The sequence below is a fragment of the Corvus cornix genome, chromosome 13 (genome assembly GCF_000738735.6).
Source record: "Corvus cornix cornix isolate S_Up_H32 chromosome 13, ASM73873v5, whole genome shotgun sequence".
NCBI lineage: Eukaryota > Metazoa > Chordata > Aves > Passeriformes > Corvidae > Corvus > Corvus cornix.
This window is the reverse complement of record NC_046343.1, coordinates 16,603,560-16,624,137: the sequence shown is the minus strand read 5'-3', so window position 1 is coordinate 16,624,137 and position 20,578 is coordinate 16,603,560. Positions and strand designations below refer to the sequence as shown.

The 20,578-nt window shown below is 38.4% G+C and overlaps 1 protein-coding gene across 13 annotated transcripts in view; it reads left to right on the top strand.

The window, feature by feature from the left end:
- Positions 1-20,578, top strand: part of TENM2 (teneurin transmembrane protein 2) — a 654,736-nt gene that overhangs the window by 91,628 nt on the left and 542,530 nt on the right. For all 13 annotated transcript variants that reach the window (XM_019289969.3, XM_010406241.4, XM_010406240.4 and 10 more), the window contains exon 2: positions 5,345-5,450. The gene's annotated coding sequence lies outside the window, so the exon portion shown is untranslated. The remainder of the gene's footprint in view (positions 1-5,344; positions 5,451-20,578) is intronic.

Genomic DNA, 20,578 nt, shown 5'->3' with positions numbered 1-20,578 from the left:
TTGTGAAATCGTGGTCTCCTTCACGTCTGGATGACCATAGTGCTTCCCTTCAGCTTCTGCATTCTTTCCTCCTGGTCTCAGGGTTGCGTATTTCAGTAGGCATGTCAGACTGGTATGTTTTTTATTTTTACTGCTTTTCTTTTTATTTGGATTAAGGTTGCTGTGTCTCTGAAGATGTTACAGAGTTACTTCACTGGTGTATTGGGGTTTTTATTCTGCTATGATTCAGCTGAAATTTTTGCTCTCTGCCTCTTGAAAGCAGTGATATTAGACTTTTGCCATGATCTTTTTTTTCTGTTACTATCAAAGACTGCATTCCCATTCTCGCCAACTTTATCCGATATTTCTCGTGAAAATATAAAGTGTTGTCTTCAGCTAGTACTAATATTCGTTAGAAAAAATGATGCTGTTTTTAAGCTAGACATTTGGAAATATGTCAGTTATGAAGTACAAAACTTATATACTTGAGAAATCTATGATTTCTTCCTTTTTGTAATGTCTTTTTTTTTTGTTCTACAGCTGTAATATATTGAAAAAACTTATGTGTATGATTTCATGGCTGTTAAAAGCTTTATTATTATTATTTTTCATTACCCAGAATTCAGTTAATTTCCATCTACTAATCCACCACTCTCTCTCATATCTTTTGCTGGCTAATAGGAAGAAGAAATATTTTTTCTTTCAAGTTTGGCCTACAGCTCATAAACCTGATTTCCATTATATGTATTGATGTCAGGATGAGGAAAAATATATTTTGAAAGTTTTACTCCAATTTGTCAAGGGTGCTGTGTTGTGATCAGTATCACTTCAAGTAATTGGCATTTATGTTAAATATCAACTGAATAGAAATTCTAGATATTCCCTAGTTTGTTGGAATGTTCAGAATTTTATAAATCATTAATTTGTTTAAGTTTCTGGAGGATGAATACACTATACATTGAATATAAAGTGTGCTCTGTGCATATGAAGTGAGTTGATGTGAAAGTACTAGATTTGTTTTTTGAATACTGTGTACCAGTTTTTCTTTCAAGTAATCTCTCTGCAAGCATCCCTCTGTCTTTATTGAAATGCTGGCTACATTGCAAGGCAATTATTCAAGTTGCCAAAGAAAAAGAGATATTTGTGTGGGGGTGGAGCAGTGAGAAAAGTCAAGGACTTAATAGCCAAAACACAGATCTTTAATTTGAATTTGTCATGGCCTTTGGGTGAAGTTGCATGATGATGTATTTTCTTAAGAACCATTGGTGCAGTGCTTTGATCAGATGCAGCCTAAGAACAATTCAGTCTTGGGAAGTCACGTAGGGTGGTGTTTGTAAGATCGGTGCTGTGGATTTGTTTTGCTGGGGTGCAGTCCATGAAGCAGGTTGTTCAGGAGGGGGATAAAATATAATGCAAATAGTTTGTGTTGTCTCACACTACAGTTCTGCTATCAGCTGTCAGCACCTGATCAGGACATTCCTGCGTGTTCCCACTCCTGTCCCATGTGCTGGCACTGCCTCCTCACGTGGCAATACATAGAGCCAAAGTGAGGAACTGATGCAGACTAAAACTGTGGCAGGAGGAGACAAAAGAAACAGGAATATTTGGTGAGGTGCCCAGCCAGGCTCACTGAGTAACCCATCAGCTCCTGTGCTGGCTCAGAGGAGGGCAGGTATTGCACAGCTGGCTGCTGAGGTAAGAAGTGAGTTGCTGCTGGGAGCAGTGCTGCCTCTTCAGCTGAACACAAAGCTGGTGACTGCTACTGATGTGTTCCTGTGGCTGCAGCCTTGAGGAGAGAGGGGAACTGGAATTGCTGTGTCCCCCAGATGCCTGCATGGTGATAGATTCCTGCATTAAGCAGGCTGTGGCATGGCCAGTAAATGTGTACTTGTCCCTTATTTACTGGGCATGTAAAAATGCTTATCACTCTGAGCTCACACTGAAGGCACCCAGACCTGTCCTGTAACATGCAAAGTGCTGTATAATGTGAAGTGCGAGGAAAATTTGGCACGTGGTATTCACAGACACTTCTTCCATCTTCTTGTGCCAAGATCTCAGTCAGTTAAATCGCAGTAGTGTCCTCTGGGGAGTGGTGAGCATGGAGGGGTTGGTGCTGAGCGGCAGCGGGGGGTGAGTCAGGGAGGCTGCCTGGCCTGGGGCCAGCAGTGTCAAAAACGAGCAGGAAATTGATTTAGTGAAGCTCTCAGTACCTTGTGCTAAATGATCTACTGACTAAAAAAAAATAAAATTAAAAATACTACTAATAAAATACGACATAGAGTGTGTACCAACCAGGACAAGTTGTCTGTTTTATGTAGATTTTGCTGTTCCCTGGATTTTATATGCTTGCAGCTGTGATATTTAATTTCTATCATTACTGTATGTGTAATCTATAACCTTCATCTAAGAAACACGACTCATTAATTAATCATTACCAAGGGCAAGACATGGAACAGCATCAAGTGTGCCAAATCCTCTCTCAAAGTTTTTAAGTGTCTGGATGCTCATAGATACCATCTTGGCAGTCCTGGCAGATTACTCTAAAGGACCAGATCTTGCAGCACGTAGCAAATTTATGGGTTTTTATATCAGTTCTTCCAGTGACACTCCAAATAATTTACAACTCTGCCTTCCGTTTATTTAACCCTCTTTGTACTGCTGCTCCGTGCCCTGCTGCAGTGGCTCCTAGCACTGCTGGAGTAGCTGGGATGTGAATGGCAGCACAGACCTGAGTGTGGCACTGGTGCAGACTGGCAGCCCTGGAGTTTTTAATGCTCACTGTGCCTCATTGGCACTGCTATGGAGAGGCATTATGGAAATGGGCAAACTGCTGCAGTGGTGTGGCCACTGTAACTTCTCTTCTGAGAAACAGTGCACTCTATTTTTATGCTGCTTGTGTAGTACCTGCCAAAATTATTTTTAAAGTATCCAGTATTATTGTAAGAGATGCCTGAAAGGAACAACTTCATTCCCTTTGGCTTTGCTTCTTTTCTTGCTTGGTTTGGCTTGTTTGTAAATACTGGTAGATGTTTACAAACACTTTTCCCTTGCTCTCTTACAGAAAGGCATTTCAAGGCAAAAAAATATTAGAACTTGTCAGATTGTATTTTTAGTCAGTCTTGGTAACAAATACGTAATTGAAAACCCTGTAATGAAACATGAAACCTGTTTTGATTTTTGTTAATTAATTTACTACATGCATTTAATGATGGGTTTTTTTGTTTGGCTTGTTTGGGTTTTGTGGTTTTTTGTTTGTTTGTTTGGTTTTTTTTTTAAATTCTGTTATAGCTAGACAGTTTAATCTTTCTTTGGACCTCCCACATGTAAAACAGGACAGAGGAAAAATTGAGAATGTAGCTCTACTGTTCTTTTTTTACGGTGTCATATGCTTTTACATCTTCTATGAGTTTGAAAAGCTCTGTACTTACTTTAGGCTTATTTTTAAAGTCATTTGTGCACGATCTTGTCTCTTCCCTACGCATTGCTCCATGAGAAGAGGTGACTCCAGCAGCACAGTGAGGGTGACCGGCTGGCAGTGCCTGGGCAGGGGGCTGGGCTGGACCTGTCCCCTCCTGGGGGAGCAGGAGCTGGGCCACAGCAGAGGCCTGAGCACGGGCACCGTGGGCTCTGGTTTGGCTTTCAAAGCCAAAATACTTCTCAACTTCAGTCGCAAAGTAGCCACGTGTCCTTTTGTTAATCAACAGCTCCCCGTGATCAGTTCTAAAAGCCTGAGTGCGGTAGGCTTTCCTGAGGTTTAAAGGTGTTTTCTTATGAGGTCGATCTTAGCTCTCACAAATTACTTGCTCTTTTTCTTGGTAGTTTATCAGTGTTTGTATCTCTGTAACCCAACACTATTCTTATGGATCTTGCTGTTCAAATCCAGCAGCTCCTGAAATAGTGATACACAAACAGGGAAGGTATAAAAGAATTAACAACTACAAGCAAATACTGTAAAAGGCACAGAATTACCAAAGCAGGAGGTAGGTATTAGAAGTGTAATTTGCACTTAGGCATAGGTTGATAGGATTGCACAAAAGAAAGTAAGCATAGTAGTGAAAATAAGGAGATTATGAAAGTAAAGACTGCATCCCAAACCCTAATTAGTCAGGTTATCTGTATTTCAGCTTTCACATTTGCTCATTAAAAGCACTGGGGTTTTTTTTCACCTTGATTCATATTCTTAGAAAATCTTATGCCAGGATTCTGGCCATAAAGATTTTACATTATACTAATGTACAATGTGTATCAAATTCTTTGTCTTATTCAAATAATGGATGCTTTATGGAAAGCTGTTGGCCTGAAATACAATTATGCCTATTCATTTCCAGGGAGATAAACCTCAGCAGTTAAGCAGTGCTAGTACATCAAGCTTCTTTTTTAACCAAAAATAAGTACCATTAATTTAAATTCAGTGAAAGCTGTGGATAAAGCAGTGTTAAATGCTCTCAGTGTGAAAAGAAAGTAGCTTAAAAGTTTCATGTGTAACAGTGAAAAGCATTAGCTTGGCTTTATAGGTTTTTGTACATACTTATAAAACATTTGACTCTAATATTGATGGTTAACATGTCTGTTCCCCCCTCCAGCCTGTGATGATTTTGTATTTTTTTTGAGTGGGCTCCATCAACTATTTGAATTTCTTTGGCAGAACGACCAATCACTTCTTCACATTATTTCTTATTGTTCAGTTTCTTGATGCAATGTGAAACATACATTTTTTTCAAAGTCATCTTACAAATGGTTTTGGCTCTGCCTGGATCATTTCATTGACCGGGTAGAAATTGCTGAGGCTATGGACATAGTAAGTAATATTTGTTTTTCCAAAAATACTTTTGTGGCTAATAGAAATTCTGAAGAAAATATGGGAATCAACAGGTGTTAGAAGGTATTGCATACTGAGAAAGAGAAGAATAAATTGACAGAAAAAGCAACAAACGATCTGTGAAGTGGTGACATCTAAGAGTATTTTAATTTTAACATTTTTGTAATAAAAATGCTCAGTGGGAAAAGTGTCTTGATGCAAAAGTTTTGAGGAATGCTGTTTAAGGTCGCTGTGTCTTTTTGTTCTTTTGAACTGAGTAGAGGAGATGTGTCCCTTCTAATTTACTAGTGTAAGAATTAAATTACTAAGCAATCTCTGCTTGAGCGTCTGCATTTGGGACAGGGAGTAGGGGGAAAATAGGAGGCATAAGGAAAGAGGAATATAGAAGTTTTATTTCTTACATCCTGGTGTGGTTAGATTGTGGGGTCCTTTTGGTAGTTAAAAACTGTAAGAGAGAAGTACTAAAACACTGTTAAAGCCTTTGCTTACTGTTAGTATTTTACAGGGGGTTTTTTCCTGAAAGTTATACTTTTTTCTTTCTGACAGATCCTTCTTGCTTTTCACTGCCCACTGCAGTAAGAATTCCCTCTCACCTGATGAGCTAAAGACACGACCCCTAACGACTGCAAGACTGAGCACTGCCGACCTCCCGGTCAGTGAGTACTCACAACTTGAGTTTTTGTGCTGTTTTGCTCAGAGATGTGTTTATATTGTCGACCAAAATGGTTCCATCTATGCTTGAAAAGTGCCTGGGAAGATCTCTGCAGGAAAGTGTTTTTGTAGAGGAAAGCAATTTGTCTCAGCACTTTCCTTTAAAGCATCTACTTCAGTCTTTTCCAGCCCAACTGAATTACCTCAGAAGGCCTCACTAAAAGAAATGTGCCTTTTCCCTATCTACCTGCATGTTCATTTGCTGGACTTGCTCATTCTGACACATTCAGGATCAAATGAGGATGTTAGGAGTTTATTGCTCCTGGCATCAAAGGCAATTTTTCTTCACTCAAATGAGACTTTTATTCAGATTCTGAACACAAGAAATACATAGTCTGTAGGACTGGCTGCATACCATGAAGTTCTGTGTCTCTGTATAGAGCATATATGCTGTGCAGAGAAAAGACAAAGAGAAGAAACTTTCTCATTATCTGCCCTTTGGTGGTGTCTCTAACTGCTGGTCAGAATGCTCACAAGACACCCTACAGTTTAATTACCATTGTACATATGCTCTGGGAGTTCAGGTAATTGTATAAAGTACCACACTTATCCTGGTGTGTCCAGCAGTGGAAATGGGCTATCCTGCGTAGGAGTGGCTGAAGAGTGAAGGAAACATAACCTTTGGTTGATAGATTCCCATAAGGAAATAAGACCAAACCAAACCTACTTAAAATTTTTTTTTTTTTTCTTCTCTTTTGGATTTTAATTTTACTGAGTATAATTTTTGGTGATACACCTGAGAATTCATACTCGAGTCATTAAATTCAGTGGCAGTATTTCACAGGAAGCTACTTCTAGATTGTGTCTTTTGTAAAGTAAGTCTCTCATTTGGAGTTAGTTTAATATAACATTTTAAATTGTTTCACTTGTCTTGAAAAGCATGGCAAAATTGTGGGATTTAGATATGGCAAGCACCAAATTCTGAGGGAATTCTTTTATTCACGCTGAAAAAAATGAGCACATTCTTCTGCATTGTTTGCAATGGGCCATTTGGTTGTCATTACATGTTTTCTGCTGGAAGGTTAATTTCTTACTACAGGACCATACTTGTTCAGTCTTTAGGCCATTGAGATCCATGCTCTATACTTACAAAGTAAATACCTCTAAGGGCCTGAACTTTTAAATTTTCAAAATTTATGTTGTGCAAGAAAATGAAAATGAGAAAAACAAGATACTTCAGTATAAATATACAGAATAAACTTTATACTGAGAAAGAAAATCTGGTGGGATTGTGGAGGTTTTAAAATTTATTTTTATTGTTTTACAAGTCTAAGTTTCATGACAGTTTTCTGTCAGTTCTGTATAATTGGAAATATGAAATAGGGGATTCCTGAAATCTATTTTGACTGTTATAAATGTATCTATATAGTCTATGTATAAGTTATTTGTATATGCTCTGTGTGTAAATTCATGTGTTTAAGGGATCTTCATAGCCCATCTTCAAATAGTTAAGGAACAGATTGACAAGTACTTCCCACACCAAGTTCCAGGAGAAAAAACATTAAGTGATAAAAGATCCAGAAGCTTTCACTTTTGCTGTGTATCTCAACAGCAGTTTGTCAGGGAAAGGTTGCAGAAGTAGGTCCTTGGTGAAAATTTGAAAACACCTGATAGCTTGATCCCAAAATCCCCTGCTATAGTCTTGGTTTGTTTATTTTTGCTGTCTTTTTAAAATAACACCAAGTATTAGGTTCCAAAAACCAAGTGATCTCCCAGGGTCAGACAGCAGGTCAGTAACAAAGCTGAACGTGAAATCAAATTCATAATTGCCTGCAGTAATTGAGGTTGAGAATGTGCCTTCTTAAACTTTTAAAATGGTGGCTAGATCCTGTACATTACTTATTTTCATTGCTCTGGAGAATACTGAGGCCAGGAAGGATTTTCAGGGCCTGAAGAAAAAGCTTTTCCTATTGCTCCCCATCATATGTCTGGGGCAGTTTTCTCTGCGTTTGATTTGAGACACAGGCTGGGACAAGGAGCTCAGTGGTGTTTGTAAGGAGCAGAGCTCTCTCTCCCTAGCAATGAAGTATTTGCCTTAGAGGATCTGCAGCTGTTCTCCAGCTCAGAGAGGGCTCCTCTCAGAGCCTAAGGACAGGGGAGGAACACGAGCACTACAAGATCACACACAGTGTGGTACATCAGCTGATTTGGGGTTTCATTTTGGGGCTTTAGGGTTTTGAGAGATGTTCTGTCTTTACATGTGAGTTTTCTTTAGCTGCAGGTTTGGGGTTGGGGATTTGCCCTGGGTTCTGTCCCAGGTGCCAGTGGCATCACTTGTTTTCAGCCTGCTGTAGGTTCTATTGTTGACTTTGCATTTTTGAGCTGGTACTGTCTGTTCTTTATTGCACTCCTTAAACTTGTATTCCTGTGGATTTTCTGGTGTGATGAGGAAGTGCTGGTAACTTCCCATTTTGTGGAAACCCTTTTGTGTGGTTTGCCCAGCCCTTCAGCACTGCCTGTTTCTGCCTTTTGTTCTTTATGCTCTGTCAAAGACTCACCATCAGTTCCCAAACAACTATCGAGACTCATTTCCCTCCATTGTCCTTCTCCAGCATCCTCTGTGTTCTTCAGAGGTCATGGCTGTGACATCAGTATTTCAGCATATTTGTTAGGTTTGCTGTTTTTAAAACTTCCTTTCTTTTCAACAAAGGCTGCTATCATCCCATCATGGTGGATCAAAGCCTTTAGAAAGTAACTACCTTAGAGAAAAAACAAGTTTAACTTCCTGAACAAAACCCTTCTGGACTTATCCTCAAGGGAGGACTCAGTTTCTTAGCTTTATGCATCTTGACAGTAAATTCCCTTTTTCTGTGGGATTTGGAAGAAAACAGCCTCTTCATCATGCCAGCTTCTGTGTTCTTAGTTCTGGGTTTGGAGGATTCAAACTTTTTTTCAATTTTAGTGCTGCCACTCTGTATAAAAGAGCATCTTCTGTATGGTTTGAAAACCTGCTGTAAATTCCCATTGGTATGAATAGTCAAAACTACTTGAACAAATAGCTGAAGAAGCCCTCTTTTTACTGTCAGACTTGGATGCCTCTACCATGTTGGATTTATTAGTTTGCAACGATTTTTAAAGGGGAAAAAAGTTTACAAAGAATGTGTTCTTGAGTATTTGTATCTTTTATTTCTTAAGCAGCAAATCCCAGCTAGAGCTTGGTAAGTTAAATATTAGCACTCAGAAATGGAGCCACAAAACCAATGCAACTTCTGCTATTGATTTTTCTCCTGAGTAACTCTTTTGGCAGCAAAGGCAGATTACCATCCTGTGTAAATAAAACTTACTTGAATTACTCTAAATTATAAACTAACTAATAAATCAGCATTGCTACAGTGTTGTCCTCCCATTCCTTGCCCCATACCTGAAGTCCGTATCCCAAATAAGAAACAATGCATCAGAAAATTGTTTTAATTTTATTTTTTAAATAAATACAGAAAAATGGACGCTGTCCTGGAATTATCAGCAAAAATTAAGCATGATGAAAGAGCAGGGACATATATGCAGTTAAAATAAGTCACTGTAATGTGGTAATTACAGAAGTAGAATTAAGGTGTTGCCCATGCTTTTGAAAATTATGCCATAGCACCAAGTACCATTTCTTTACATTTTTGTCTTTGTTATGAAATTTAGGAGAATATTAATGGAGCTTAACCTATCTACTTTTAGGAGTGGTTTTAAATTTATCAGCACATATGCCCACACGTTGGCCTTAGCACTGCAAATATATTTGTTGGGAGAGAAATTTATTTGGCAGCATTCTCTAAGACAAGATTTGATAGGAGGAAATGAAGCACTGCCATTTCTCAAGAACTACAAGAGCAGATGAGGAATTGAATATTACTTTGGATAAATTCAGGCCTCTGTCAGATGTATGGAAGATGGGAATAATTCAAGCAGACTAGTAAGTCTAGGATAATTAAAAAAATAAATTACTGTATCTTAAAACATTTTAATGGACTCTAGATACAAGTGTTCAGACTGAGAAGGATGTAGTGAAAAACTAACTATATAAAAATACCAAATTATCACTAAAGGTCAAGTAAAAATGTACTGGAAAAGATAACTGGATATTTGAAGTCCTGCTGTTTGGTTTGTGGGTTTTCGTTTTTTTTATTGACTGACTACTATGTAGCATACAAAGATGAGAGTTGATAAATAGATGCTGATAATATTTGCTGTTTTATAAGAATACTCTTGGAGTCAGGTACAAATTTTGTTAACAATCTGCATTCTGTGCCATGACATTCCGTAATTCATATATTCTTCAAATACTTCAGTGGTATATGAGGTATTGTGTGAAAAAGGACATTGTATAATTCATATATTTTTTATAAACTTGAGTAGGATATGAACCTCTGTGTGAAAAAGGCTCTGTGGGGAAAAAAATACTTGAGCTTTGACCTTTGATTTTTCTCATGAAGGGCAAGCTTTAATATATGTCATACTCATTTTAAAAAGAAAACTCCTCTTTTGCCTTCTATGGGAATATGGGACTGTGGGTGAAAGGGTGGGGGAAAATGCTGTAGGTATTCAGACTGGCCTAAAGTGGAAGGTTGCGGGAAATGTTAGGATAACCACCTGAATGCTTCTTAAAGTGAGACTGAAGGGGACAGGTCTTGCCTAGAAACTCTAGAAATGACATTCTGTGCATTCTGGAGCTGTCCTTAGAGAGCCCAAAGAAAACAGTTACAGCTCATGACAGATTGTTCTCTATGAAATAGTCTGTATAACCTGCTGCAAGCAGTGAATAGGGGCATCTGACATGAAGGAAGATGTAAAATCCTGTCTGTGGTGCTCTTGGTAATCTTTATTTATAGTTTTATCCCTTTCCTGTACTGAAAACTCGGCAATGGCAATTCTAGATTTTCATGCAACCAATTCTGAAGTCTTCCTAGAAACTTGGTGGGGTTTCAAAACAAGTTCTGTGCGCTGAGATTGATGTAGCCCTTCCTGTTTGATGACGAATCCTGGGCTGAACTATTTCAGAGCTACCTTGTGAAAAGGGAAAGGTTCTCAGTCAGCATCTGTCGTGGAAGAAACCCTGTTTGTAATTACTTCGTGACTGGTGTTTGAGATAGTGTGACTGTGTAGGTGTCTGATAAATGTTTTTGGTGGAATAGAGCACACATATGAAGAATGAATGGATAAAGCTACTCTCAGTTCCATTCGTTCCAGTCTAGGCTGGTGCCTTTGCCTTCATGAACAGGTTATTTTTGTGTATTTAAGGAGAAAGAAAAAAAGAGACCTTTAAGGTAAGGGAATATTGATAAATAGATGTTTTCTTTCAGGTTTTTCTTTTACTTTTTATTGTGCTGTTTGTGTTTCTAGAAGTAGCAGGTACAAATAAAAAATGAAGTTACAAAATACAGTCAGACTGAATCAGTCTGAAATTAAATCACAACTTCTAGTCAGCAACCTGTGTCTGCTTGGATAGGATCTTCAAAAATCAGGTGCGATAGAAAGAAAACAGAAGTAGATAAAAACTGAACTGCCATCACAGTGGGAATCAAAACGTTCGTTGTTCCCAGCCATTGTTGTACAGGGAAGCACTACTCCATCACTACTGACAGCCACATGTGCTTGTGGCTGAAGCTGGGACATGAATCAGGGACAGTGAGCCTGAAGAAAGGCTCGGGTGTCATCCTGGTATTGACTGCAGGAAAGGAGTCACAGAGTGAGCAGGACACCTTGCAGGAATAAATCAGTTTTGCATAATAGGGAGGCCTCCAAGGGTGCTAATGATGCAGTAGAGGAGTGTGTCAGTAGGACTATGGAGAGCGACAGGGCTGTGCTGCACTGCAGCCCTGTGCCGTTCCAGGAGGTCTATGAGCCAAGATGAGCCATAACACAAATATTTTGTGTTCTACACTCTTATTCTGCATTTAAACTTGAAGCTGTGTGTAGGGGAGGTTGTGGTTTGCTAGTTGTCTTCAAGCTATTATTTATCATCAGTGTTGCTGGGCCTTTTACAAGTTTGTATTTGCATAAATATGTCTCAGAGTGTTGGTGCCTTTACAGTGACCTGAAATGGAAAACAGCATGATTACTATTGTCTTACGTGATCTACTATAGAAAACCAAAATGTACCTAAGCATGAGTTTCATCAGATTAATTTAAAATTATAAACTCAATATAACTGGATTTTTATTTGATTTTACCTTGCACTCGCCCACCTATTTTACTGGCAGCTGGGTCTAACCTTACTTTTTTGAGCATGTGCAGCAGAAGCAGCTTTGCTTCATGCAGATCCTTACTGACCCAGCTTTTTATACCCCCTGGCAGTCTGCTCCGTGCTTGTACAACACCAGGTTAATCACCAGTCCTGTGAACATGTGCATTAAAACAATCTGCCTACTGGTAGAGATATACTGGCTTTTTCTTTTGCTTTACAAGACTGCATCTTCTTATTTTTTAATATTAGCTTTGTCATAACTGGCATGTGGCACATTTCACGGACAGTTGAAGTTTCCCTCACTTTAGCAGAAATCCAGCTTATTATGCAGATACCCACTTTTGAGAATGAGCATCTGCAGCTACTCAAGACACAGAGATGCTGGTGAATGTGTCTAGGCATCTTCATTTGTTGTTCTGTGCTGTCTCTGAATAAATATGCAGAATATCTGGCAGTTGAGCAGTCACAATGCAAAAAGAGAAACACGCTGGTGTTTTGTTATGTGATAGCGGGCTGTGCTGCTGATTATAAAGCACATAGTTTAACCCAAGTGGAAGGAATTTTTCTTTTTTCAAAAAATTCCTAAATATTTGTATTATCTTTTTTTTTTTTTAGTCAATCTCCTTAGCAACAGAAACAGATGTTTCTTTTCTCTTAGTCATTGCATTCAAAGAAAGTAGCTGCTTCAAAAATAATGAAAGCAATTTCTATGAATTGGGTAGCTATTAATTGTTGCCATGATGTTTTAGGATGATAATAAGATATGCAACAATTGGCTTTTTTCTTTAATTGAAATACAGCTATCTAGTTAACCTGTGCTGGTTAGGTGAGCTATAATCTATCTGCTCTTATAGTGCAGTTGTTGTGTGATAAAGACAAGAGTGAGCTTGACTATTTCTGGCTTATTGAGGAGATACACAGTATCAGTGTGCACCTCATGTTTTATTAATTTATGACTTCAAAGCAAGTCGGTGAAGAGTTTGCCTTTAAGACAACGAACTAAATATGCATGGCCTTACAAATATATATTTTTGTGTGTCAATTTACAATATGAAACGTTATAATTAATTCTAAACATGGACTTTGTTTTACAGTGATGCTCTTTTTTCATATTACTGTATATTTTTCTCTGGATTTTGATTGTACAATTTAAAGCTGTTATTTGGTTTCAGAAGGGTTTAATGATCCGTAATCTTCATCTGTATCTCCAGGACTGCATTCCTAATTCACAAGAAATTGGCACATGTAGGTGAAATGTAGAAAGAAATGAGTTAGGACTGCAGGAGCAGAATATGGACTGGTCTCTCTAAGCCAAGAGAAGCAGAGTTACCTCTGCAACTGGGAGAGGGAAGGACCTTTGCTGCTCCCCTAGTCCTGAGTGATTGTCATTTAGGATAACTGCATGTGCATGGACCCACAATGTGCCTGAAAACCAGCGCAAAAAATGAACCTTCATTCTTGAGGGTATTAATCTACTTAGTTCATCACACGGAGATTTAGTAGCAGTGTAGAGGGGAAAAAACTCCTGTTCAGATGGGTGAAACTGGGAAGCCTTAATCTCAGCTGGAGCTAAACTAGCTGGTCTTCTTTTACAAGCACATTCTCCTGCAGCATGCATGTGCACAGCAGGAAAAAGAAAACAGAGCCTTTGACATGAATTTACGAGCAAAACTTGGAGAAGGAAAAGGTGAAGAGGATTAGGGTTATGCCACAACCTTTAATCACGTTTGTACTCTTCCTGATGCTTTCCTTTTTCCTTTGTCTCCCTCCAACCCTGAAAATAATAATTCTGATTGAGACTCCTTTGCCACGTGTCAGTGGCAAAAATGGTTTTAAGAAGCTTTACAAAAGAACCATCTGGAGCACGTATGAGGGCCAAGAACACTGAGAACTTCCTCTATGGCAGAACTGATGAGCTGGGAGGAGTAGTGAGAAGGAAACCCTGGCTGTAATCCTTTTACCTGGCCAGCACATCAGACAGATGGGCAGGCTGCCCAAATGCTGTTTCCCCGGGTGTTGTAGGTAGCAGGTCATCCTCCCCTTTAGGTTTTGCTAAAGCGGTAGTGGAACCATCTGCATTCCAGTTGGATGTGCAGAGTAATCAAAAATACAAATATGAAATCGTCCCTGATTCCTCAGTAAGCGCAGAATCTTTGTATCTGTTGTATGGTTATCCCAGCTCCTCGGGGATGAGAGTGCTGAAGGAAGGTGAAGCAGCATGATTTGGGCGGGGCTGAAAGGGGAGAGGCTGAGTTTCAGGGAAGATGGACACGGTTACCTTTTCACCCCAGTGTAACTTCTGTACATGGGTGAGGAGCAAAGGTGTCTTGTGGGAGGACCTCAGAAGGGAAGCCTTTCAGCTGTTGTGGCCAGGGACAGTGTTGCAAAAATGACAGGTATTTTTCATGCAGGAAGGAATCTTAGAAAAGAACAAAACCTTGGTGTCTGGTGTGTAGGCAGGGAGGCAGCCTGCAATGGGTGTCTGTTTCTCTGTAGGCAGTCCTTGCTTGGTGCTGGCTGCTAAAGTGAGTTATTAAAGTAAGTTAAATGTTATTCCTACTCAGTGTTGAGTTTACTCCATTTATTGTAGGTGAAACAAATATTGAGACTATAAAATAAGAGTAGTTAAATGAAATCTTACTGCCAGTGTCATCTTCTGTAAATGTAATTAAAACAGGTGTATGAACTCTTTAGTCATGCATTTCATTCAGGCTTTGGTTCAGTGGGTTACTGCTGACTCTTTCCTAGTTGAATTCTTGGAGTAGGAGGCCTTTTCTGGGAAGCAGGAGATGGTGCAAATTCTTTCACGGTAGCTGCAAATAAGGCAATGAGGAAGCCCTTTGTCACTTGGAGAAATGATGAGTATGGCTCTTTGCAAGATGCCCTGTTCTGTAGGAGTGCCTGAAAGCTGGGGACTGCAAAGTGGAAAAAGAGTAAGGTGGTTTGTGATGAGAGCAAAAATTCACTTAGCTGGTGTTTCCTCTGCTGACCATCTAGCCATTTCAAATATTTCCCCTGGTACCAGCTGTCCTGGTGTTTCCTGGATTTTGGAATATCACTGCTTACATATTGGTGCTCTTTTTGAATAAATGTGGATGATTCCTACAGGGTATTTTAGAAGAAAATGCAGATTTTTCTTTTGTCTACCCTGTGTGTTTGTTTCATGTGCAAGCTGTCTGTTACTGTCCATAGATTTACTTACTTGCTTAAGAGAGAATTTAGAAGAAAATTGCTAATTCTTTTATCATTAAAGTGAAATAAATAACCCTGGCTAAAAAAGAAAGTGCTCTCAATGTCTACACAGTTTAATGGACACAGCTCTTCAAATGCTCCTGTAGCAAATGGGGGCCTTTTTAACCTTCCTGGTAAATTACCCTTTACGGTAAAATAGCTGATAATTCTGCAGCTCTTCATGATGTCTGTCCGCAAGTTATTTTTAAAGACAGGCTTGTCATGAAGAATACTTCTTTGATATTGAAATAATGAATTCCACTCAGTTTAATGCTAATGAGAATGAGACATGATTTTTTTGTTTCAAGTCAAATTCTGATTTAACTTGAAATGACTACAGTTGGTAACAAAGAAGAGAAATTACACATGTAAAGTTAGTATTTTGAATTATATATGAGAATATAGGGGTTAAATATGCACTTTAATTGGACTGATTGTGCATAATATCTGTTGGGGTTTTTTTCTGCATGAAAAATATGTGAAGGTAGTTTGTTGAATCAATATTCTTGACAGGACTGTTTCAGCTGTGGTTTGTGTGTGGTTTGTCGGGGGCCAGGAGAGGATTGTTTTGGTTAGTTAGTTTTTTCGTAGTCTGATTTTAACAAACAATCTGAATTAATTGCTTTAGGTTGGTTCTGCCACAGAGTTAGAACAGGCCCTTTGTCTGTGACGCTATATAGAGGGTAGTGACGCTGTTCTCCTGGAATGAAAGAAAATATATCAGAAAGAAAGCAATGAAGAGTAATTGTCTTCAAATGTTTGGCAACAACCACTCTGAGGCTTCATAGTTACTCTAAGTTGAGGGTAAGTTTTCAGTAAAAGTATTGCATACATTAGAATCACAGAGCCCCAAATTACTTAGACAGTGATTTAATAATTTTTTAATGATTACTGTAATGATTATTAATTACTGTGACAGATCACAATCACCCAGATATCAACACTGAAGACCACTTTTCATTATATATTCCAGGTATACTCTTAAAAATCTTACCATTTTAAATAAACTTGTAATACACGCACCTTCACAGAACTTACTGTTGTGTGGAATTCATTGTGCTCTCTAGAGAAGTGTAGAATCTGTGGAAAAATGCTTTTCATCCACCAAAGGAAATAGGAAATTTGACAACATGCATTTGTCTACAAAATGGGAAGCAATATCTGATGAAATATGCTTTGTCAATAAAATAAATTGCCAAACAAAATGTAATCCTTCCTCAAAATATGTTTAGCCTACACAGTGAAATAAGCCACTTCCACAAAGTGCATTTGGTTTCTTGAATTATTTTCATTTGCTGTCTATCAGAATCTGTAGATAGTGTGTGGTGTCTTTTTTTTTTTTTTTTTTTTGTCAGACACTGTATATCAACCTTTTTTTACTACATATAGCTAAAATATATTTAATTTGAAGGCAGGCATTGATAGGACAGCTGAAGCTGTTGTTGGTTTAGGTGAAGTGATGCTCGGCAGACAGGCGGGTGTGTGGTGTGAGGGCTCCCTGCTCTCCTCAATCTGCATTTCAAATATCGCCTCTGAGTCGGGGATTCTGCTGCTCTTGCCGTGCCTTGGGTGTGTTTGGCTTCCCTGCGGGGAGTGGTTGCTGTGGATTTGTGGCTGCACCACAGCCAGGTGTGGAGCCGTTTGTGTGATGGATGCCGATGGCAGTCCCTGGTCCGGTTCTCGTGCAGGTTGTGGTTCCTGTACTCGCGTGTGATCCTCAGGGCTTCCGCTGAGCCTTTCCCTGACTGTGGCACAGCCGAACCAGGCTCCGGTCTGAGCAAGACTTTGCAGGATGGGAAGGGGGAATGTCTAAGCTGAGGAATAGCTCTTCAGTGTCTAATTAATTAAAAAGTTCTGCATTATTGTAATTCTATTAGACAATACATACATTTTTGGTTTTCAATGACAATTTTTAACCATTTCAAATTTAAAATATTTTCATTGCATATATGGAAACACATATATGTATGGAGTTGGTTATAATTTTAAAGGAAACTTGAGGTCTGTTAAAAATAAATGTATTTGGCTAAACAGAAATTTATTGCTAAGCTTTTGCATCTCATGGAAACAAAAATATACGGTGCTAAAATTGGAAAAGACATCGCAGGTCTGGCTCCTTCAAAATATTTTCCCTGTTGTATCAGGAAAAACAGATAGAAATGTGTTAATTCTTATATGTAACAAAGTAGAAATTACTTCTAAAATGTTACTTCATGTTCACTGAATTAGCAGCTCTATAACTCTACAATGCATGTTTGTACAGAAATGGGTGAATTGGACCACTGATATTACCTGGACATTGTGCAGTGTTCCAGGAAGCGTTTGCCTCCTTCCTTTCTCCTTCCAACCAGGATGCTTCAGTTGGTAACTTTATTTGGAGTGTAACTGCCTGAATGAAATAATTAATGTAATACTTGTTGAGATATTTTTACATTCATTTAGAGGGTATTATTTCTCCTGCCCTTTCAGCTGCCATGTTTCTGAGCTAACACAATAGTAATACATTAAAAAATACACATGGGCATAGGACATCGGAAGATTTGACAGAAAGCAGCAGACTAATCTATATGTGACATATAGGAGCTGTTTTTCTCTGAACAACTTAATCACTGAAATGAGAGATGAGCCCAAGTACCTGAGGATAACTTGGGTACTTGGGTAAATGTCAGAGCTGTTGCATTTTCCTCTATTTTAATGTAAATCAGGATTGTTCACTCTTTCCTCATGTGATTTAATGCAGTAAATCTTTATGGGAGCTGTCTGAAAATTAATAGCTGTTGTAGAAAAAACTATGTAATAGAGCTTTAAATTATGTTTTTGAATTATGTATTATTTAATATTTCATTACATAATTGTATATAGCACAATTAATGAAATACCAATTAAAAAAAGAAGTCATTATTTTTTAAATATAGCTGTTGAACATCAATCCATTCTTTTTGCTTCAGCTTGTTAGTGCACCAGTGATTAAATTACAGTTACACTTCCCCCTAATATATTTTACAGTCTAAATAACCTGAATAACATTGTTCTGAGTTTGGGAGACAGGGGTACTAGAAGAGATTAGGACTGAAAATTAGGTCTTGAGGCATTTTTAGCTTCTGTGTATGAAATAAGGAGTTTTATGAATTGGTGTTTTCTGCATCTCTGTCAATTTCAACCTAGATTTTGAACTTTTTCACCATGTCTGCTGACTTTGATTAAGGGCTAAGAGATCTCAAAGATAATTAATTTCCTGTAAGATGGCAGAGAATTTTCAGTGCTTGTATTATGGGGACCTCTCAGAAGAGAGAACGGATTTCAAACTGCCTCAGCTCTAGAAAAGTGTCCATTGGTGAATGTAGCTGGGAGGGCAGCAAAGTCAATCAATCAAACACAGACAAACACCTTCTATATGCGATCAGCAACTGAATTTCATCACTTCCATTGCTCACAGAATTAATAGCTTTTGTTGAGAAATTAGCAATGCATGGTTTCATCACAGAGGGTTTAAAAATATATATAGTGTTTGGGTTTTGTGGGGTTTTTTGTAGCTTACACGTCTTGCTTTTTACAAAATTTTCTGCAATAGCTCACTTTAAATGACTACGTTGAGTCTTAATGAAAAATTAATATAAATAGTAGGGAAAATTAAGTGAAAATATGTACGGGCCTGATAAAATTTGGTGAGGTTGTAGTATAACTGTAGATAATTTTATATCCCGTCTCTGAGGTAGTCTCTTGCAGACTGTGCTGTGTATTTGCCCTTGGATGAAGAAATAAAGTATCAAATTCTTTCCCGTTATATTGAAATTGATTAGAGATAAACAATATTTGAGTTTAATTAGTTTTAAGGAAGCCTAATAGTTGGAAGGCAAAAATGACTGCTATTTGAATCCCAGTGTTCAAAGTGTATAGAAAATGCTGGAATTTTCTCCAGGTTAACATTGTATTTAAGCATTCTAGTTGTTTCATAAAGAGAAAGGCAATGTGCCTGTTCATTTGGGTTTATTCATAAGGTGGTATTACAGACAGAAAAATGGATGCACTTCAGGAATAAAATGTCCTGCATAAATTTTTAAAATGCATGTCTAAAATCCTGAAATGATGAATATTAAAGCAGTTTTATACACACTGTGTTAGTGTTTCATAGCAGCTGGCTAAAGTGATAGCAACCAATATTTTTATTCTTTTTTTTTTTTGGTCCTTTGTCATTCTGTGTTAATGTGCTGTCCCCAAGGCCTCGAGTGCAGCAGTTTCTTACACTTAGGTTATGTTCTTTGAAGGAAATGAACCAGCCTTTTTCTCAGTGATACCCAGCCATAGCTCATCTCTTGATCACTGCATGAAGAGCAGTATTAAGAGTTGCTGGCCCTGAGCATTGTTGCTGCAGAACACAAAAAAGCAGTGAGTGGATGGTGGTGTTCAGTCTTGGGCTCCTGCATCGCGTCACCTGCTCTCATCATCCATCATCACCAACCCCAAACCTCTTCACGTCACCTCTCGCTAACAGGAGGATAAGTTGACTTATGAATCTTACTTGCCATTAAAAATTAGTAAATTACGGAATTTGTGTCTATTACTATAAGAATAATAGCATTACTAGATGAACTTGTATAAAACTCTGCCGGTAACTTACTGGAAACTTGTCCTCGAAGACTTGTATAGGTTCCTGCAAGGATTTTGGCATTCAAAGATACTCTGTACCTATATCTGTTGGGTTTTAATGCATTTTTTATTATCTGACGTGCCGGAGTGATTTCTGTCAGTTTTGGTTTTCAGTGCAGTTTCTCTGTGCTTTATGCTACAGCCTCTTCCCTAAAGCTGGTAGCCTGCTCTTTTAATCTGAACTTTTCACTGTGGTGCCTTTGCAGCTTCTTCAACCATGAGCTGTTGACGTGGACGAGCTGCATTTGTGGTACAAGCCTGTGTCTGCTCCTCAGTAGTGAGCAAATTATATATATAACATGGAAAGTGCCTTAAACTGCAGGTTTTGGTGTGCACTTGAAATTTTCCTCTTTTCTTTGACTGTGACATTTTTTGTCACGAAAATTGTCAGGGACCAGTGGTCCTTGAAGTGATGCAGCTTAGTGCTTTGGTTTGCTCTGTCTGAATAAGCTCCCACTATCCATTGTGGATACAGGAATGATATGCCATCAAACTGGCACAGTGATAACACACACCTTTGGAATTTCTCTCTTTCTGTAGTGTGTGTGCCATGCCTCAGTTGCTGCAGATATGTTTGGGTTTTTTGCTTTTTTTTAAAGTGCTTTGGTGTATTTAAATGGCTATGTTCTCAAAAGGCTGTTTTTTAATTTCCCTTCTGTGTGACTGTGTAGGAAGGGGGCCCAGGGAGCAGTACCTCATGGCATAATTCCCCTGACTTCCCTTGTTTCTCAGCATTAATTGTCAGAGTTGATTTGGAAAGAGTTACCAAAACCAGGAGTTACAGACACCACAACTGAGACAGTTCCATTTTCAATCTTTCTCTGCCAGTCAAGGGGGCTCTGGTTACACTGGAGTAAAATTATGTGATAGTTTTCTTAATATAAACCTTACAGTGTGTGTTGAAGAAAATTGTAGTTCTAACACACTTTGAGACAATTTTGTTTCTTTTTATATCAAGATCCTTTATGAAAAATGGTTGCTTAAAAGTTGAGAAAATGTATAATATTTGTGAAAATCAA